The 5,000-nt window shown below is 51.6% G+C and overlaps 1 protein-coding gene across 4 annotated transcripts in view; it reads right to left on the bottom strand.

The window, feature by feature from the left end:
* Window positions 1-5,000, bottom strand: part of Sema1a (semaphorin 1a) — a 393,373-nt gene that overhangs the window by 274,150 nt on the left and 114,223 nt on the right. The gene's annotated exons all lie outside the window — the stretch shown is intronic.

Here is a 5,000-nt window from a genome sequence, read left to right on the forward strand (position 1 = left end):
ATAGGGGGGAAAGAAAAGGAGAAAAAGGCAAAAGAGAATCGTGAAAGGGGAGGGCGAAAGGAGGGAGGAGAAAGGCGAAAGGGGAATAAGAAGGAAAAATAACAGAACGTGAAAAAGAGGAGGGAAAAGAAGGGGATAGCGAAGAGGAAGCGCAAGACGAATGCAAGGAAAAGGGAAGGCAAGAAGAGGGAAGGGCAGGAGAGGGGAAGGCGAAGAGAAATGGGCAAGGGGGCCCCGCCGCCACCCATCACCCATCACCCACCGCCCTGGAACCTCTGCCGCCAGGGGAAGGAAGGCGGCAAGGTGAAAGAAATTTAGAGATAAGAAGAGAGGGAAAAAAGCGCCTTCAGCCTCTAATTTCCGGTTTACCTCGTAAAGGGGGGAGGGGGAGGCAGCGACGGGCGGGGGGCGCGGAGGGAAGCGGATGAGGGGATAATCGGGTGGGGGGCACAGGAGGGGGGGGGGGGGAAGGGGAGGCTAGAATCCACGGTACTAGCAGCGCAGATTTAGGTTAAAGTCGGTCACAGCCTCTGCATCTCCTGTTTACGTCTGCTGCTTTCTCTGGTCTTTTGGCGTTGGAGGTTTCGTTTCATCTTTCTCCTTCCATTTCCTTCTCCTTCTCCTTCTCCTTCTCCTTCTTCTCTTCCTCTTCTTCTTCTCTTCCTCTTCTTCTTCTTCTTCTTCTTCTTCTTCTTCTTCTTCTTCTTCTTCTTCTTCTCTTCTTCTTCTTCTTCTTCTCTTCCTCTTCTTTTTCTCTTCCTCTTCTTTTTCTCTTCCTCTTCTTCTTCTCTTCCTCTTCTTCTTCTCTTCCTCTTCCTCTTTCTCCTTCTCCTCCTCCTCCTCCTCCTGCCTCTGCTGCCTCCCTACCCCCTCTTTCCCTTCCCAATCTCACGCCACCGCAGAAAGTGCCACAAGTACAACCCTCCCCCCTTTCACACCGCCAGGTAACTTGGCACCGCCTTTGGCACCTGAGGAGTAACTATCCAATAATATAATAAAGCGCCACTCGCAAGGGCATCCCCCCTCCCTATCCTAGATGACGTCATTGATTTAGCAAGAATAATGTTAAGCGAAGAAAATAAAGAAAATAACAGATGAATGAGAAACAGAAAGGGAGTTAGTAAGAGTGAAAATCAATAAAGAAAATAAAAAATAACAGAAGAATGAGAGAGAGAAAAGGAGAGTAAGATAATGAGAAAGAAAGTAAGAAAGAAAGAAAAAAGGAGAGAGAGAGAGAGGGAAAACAACGAGACGAGCATCGCCGCGACCTCCGTAATGCCGGCCCGTGCAAGACGGCCTCTTGCAGCCCTGGCAGTAGTGCAATGGCTGCAATAATCGGCCAGGAGAGCAAGATGGTGAGTGCGTAACGAGTGCAGAGGGAGGTAATGGTGTGTAATACTCAGCGTAATGGTGTCTGGCACCATAGCGCCCGTCCGGCGATGCTAAGCAAGATGCCACCCCGAGAGGGCGACGGCGTCGGCCAGCAGGCGGCGGGCCGGGAGCGCGGCACTGCACTCACATGCACGCTTAAAGGTACACATACGGACATATATACACACATACAAATATATACATGTACTTATCTACACCTACCTCTCCCTTGCGTGACAAAACACACACACACACACACACACACACACACACACACACACACACACACACACACACACACACACACACACACACACACACACACACACACACACACACACGCACTTGCATACGCGCATGCCCACACCCAAACGTATCCGCACCACCCGTATAATAATCCCACCATCTGCATATCACATGACACAGTTTCACGCCAATAACTGCTGATTTACCCCTCCCCCCCCCCCTCCTTCCCAGTTGGGCAAGGGGAAGGCGGAATCGGGAGGGAGGGAGGGGAAGAGGGGGAGGGAGGGAGGGAGAAGAGGGGGAGGGAAGGAGGGAAGGAAGAGGGAGAAGGCGGATTCGGGAGGGAAGGGGGAGGGGTGGGGTGGGGAGGGGGAGGGGGGAGGGGTGGGGTGGGGGAGGGAAGGCTAGAAAGGTTCCAACCCGATCTCCTTTAAGGAATCCAGGAGACGGTGGGTGTCCAGGGGAATTAGGACACGCGTGCGAAATTATAATTGTATTTGCAATAAGAACATTAAAAACCCTGATGCTGTAGCAAAAATTGATGATTAATAACGATGAGTAATGATGATGATGATGATGATGAATATAATGATGAGTGATGGTGACGATGACAATGATGATGATGGTGATGATGATACTGAGTTATGATGATGGCGATGATGATGATGATGATGAGGAGGAGGAGGAAGAGGCGAAAAGGACGAGCCCGTACAGGAGGTAGAAGAAGAATAGATGGAAGAGGAGGAGGAGGAATATGAAGAGGAGGAGAATGAGGAAGTAGAAAAGAAGGAGGAAGAAGTACAGGAAGAGGAGGAAGAGGAAGAAGAGAAGGAGAGACAGGGTTGAGATTAAGGCGAGAGCAAATAAGAGAGGAAAAAGGGAGAATGAGAATGGCAAAGAGAAAGAGAGGGGGGCGAGGTCACGGTACTCTACACAATCTTGCCGCACCACAACCCGCCCACCCCCCGCCCATCCTCACCCCACCCCATCCCGACCCATTTCCTCTGCAGCAGGTCGTGTCCCTATTAGCCAATTACGGGGCGCCGTTCAATCCCGGAGACCCCGAGGAGAATAATTGCATTCATGATGGCATTATTGCAAGCAAATTCCTGCGGAAAATTAGATTCTGTATGGGCCATCCACGCAAGGCGGGCCACGGCGGGTGGGGTGGGGGGTGGGGGTGGGTGGTTCAGAGTACTACAACAAAACAACTCCTGTAAACTCGGGGTTACCTGGTTTACCTGCTGCACCAATTAGTCAGCCGGCGACAGGGAGAGGGGGGAGGGGCTTGCTAATGAGGCAGAGGAGGGAAAGGGGAAGGGGGGAAGGGAGGGAGCAGGAGGGAAGGGAAGGAGCAGGAGGGAAGGAAGGGTGCAGGAGGGAAGGGAGCAGGGGGAGGAAGGGAGAAGGAGGGAGAGAGGGAGTGAGTGTTTGTGTGGGAGAGAGAAAACACACACACACAGAGAGAGAGAGAGAGAGAGAGAGAGAGAGAGAGAGAGAGACAGAGAGAGAGAGAGAGAGAGAGAGAGAGAGAGAGAGAGAGAGAGAGAGAGAGAGAGAGAGAGAGAGAGAGAGAGAGAGAGAGAGAGAGAGAGAGAGAGAGAGAGAGAGAGAGAGAGAGAGGAGAGGGAGAGGGAGAGGGAGAGGGAGAGGGAGAGGGAGAGGGAGAGGGAGAGAGAGAGAGAGAGAGAGAGGGGGAGGGAGAGAGAGAGAGAGAGGGAGGAAGGGAGGGAGGGAAAGAGAGGGAGAGAAGGAGAGAGGGAGAGAGAGAGAGGGAGGGAGGGAGGAGGAGGGAGGGAGGAGAGAGAGAGAGAGAGAGAGAGAGAGAGAGAGAGAGAGAGAGAGAGAGAGAGAGAGAGAGAGAGAGAGAGAGAGAGAGAGAGAGAGAGAATGAAAGAAAGAAAAAGAAAGGGAAAGGGAAAGAGAAAGAGGGAAAAAAAAGAGAACGAGAGAGAAAGGGAGAAAGAGAGGCTCTGACAGAAGTAGAACGAGAAACAGAGACCTACGCCCCCCCCCCCTTCCACCGAGCCCCGGCCCAACAAATACCCAATTTTCTACCACACCACTTCCGATCAGCGCCGCGCAGTCACACCGCTCATTCCGGCCGTCACACAGAACGCATGAAATCACCCTCCGCAAAATACTACACCGTCCCTTCTTAATCATTTTTTTTTTTTTTTAAGTTTTGAAAATTCTTTTTCATCACCCAAACAATCCTTCTTAATATTTGATAAAAAAAAAAATCAACCCCCAAACAATCCTTAATATTCGATTTTTTTTGGAGTTATCAAAATTCTTTTCCACAAAAACCACATTACTGCCGCGCACAGCCACGAAGTGAAAAAAAAACCCTGCCCTCTCTGTGATCCCAGACCCCGAGATCTGTAAATATAACACACGCAGGAAAGCGATTAACATAATGCATACTTTTCCTTTCCTCCCCCCCCCCTCCTCCCCTTCCCGTCCCACTCCCCCCCCCCACTCCCAATGGCATCCCTGCATAACCGCTTCCTCTTCCTTGCCGTCCCTGCATACTCCCTATTTATTTCAGTTTAACCCCTTCTCTTCTTCCCGCCTTCCCTTTCCCCTGTCATTCCTCTACCTTTTCTTTCCTCCCCCTCCCGCCCCTCTCTCCCTAATTCCACCTATACACCATCGCTCCCTCCCCTTCCCACATTACCCCTCCCCTCCCCTCCCTTCCCCACATTCCCTCCCCTCCCCTCCTTCCCACATTCCCCCCCTCCCTCCCTTCCCACATTCCCCCTCCCCTCCCTTTCCCACATCCCCTCTCCCTCCCCTCCCCTCCCCCTTCCCACATCCCCCTCCCCTCCCCATCTCCTCTCCCTTCCCTTACCTCCCCCCCCCAGCACCATCTTTTTTATAATTTCCCAAACCAAAATTTCACGAAGCAAATCGATCGATGCTTTAATGGGACAGCGACATCTTTATCGGCCATTAAATTAAGGAGCAGGAGACGAATAGGGGAGATAAAAAAAACTGAAGAGAAAGAGAGAAGAGAAGCACAGGAAGGAGATTAGACATGAAAGATGAACGTGATAAAAGAGGTAGAGGAAGAGGAAGTGATAGAGAGGGTGATAAAGAGGGGATGAAAGGAGGAAGAATAAAAAGAAAATGAGACGAGTAACAAATTTCAGAAGCGAAAGAAAGGGAAAAACGTAGCGTGGTACAGAACATGACCCCCCCCCCCTCAAAAAAAAAAGACGAACAGGGTCAGAAGGCCACAAGAAGGTCAAGGCATCGCTTCCTCCCTCCTTCCTTCCTTGGCCCTCCCCCATCCCTCTATCCTCCCCCCTCCCCCCCTCCCCCCTCCCAATTGAGGTCAGACGCCAGGGTGACTCGTTGCAGACGCCGCACTCACTCGC

Source organism: Penaeus vannamei, chromosome 16 (genome assembly GCF_042767895.1).
Source record: "Penaeus vannamei isolate JL-2024 chromosome 16, ASM4276789v1, whole genome shotgun sequence".
In the NCBI taxonomy this organism is placed as follows: domain Eukaryota; kingdom Metazoa; phylum Arthropoda; class Malacostraca; order Decapoda; family Penaeidae; genus Penaeus; species Penaeus vannamei.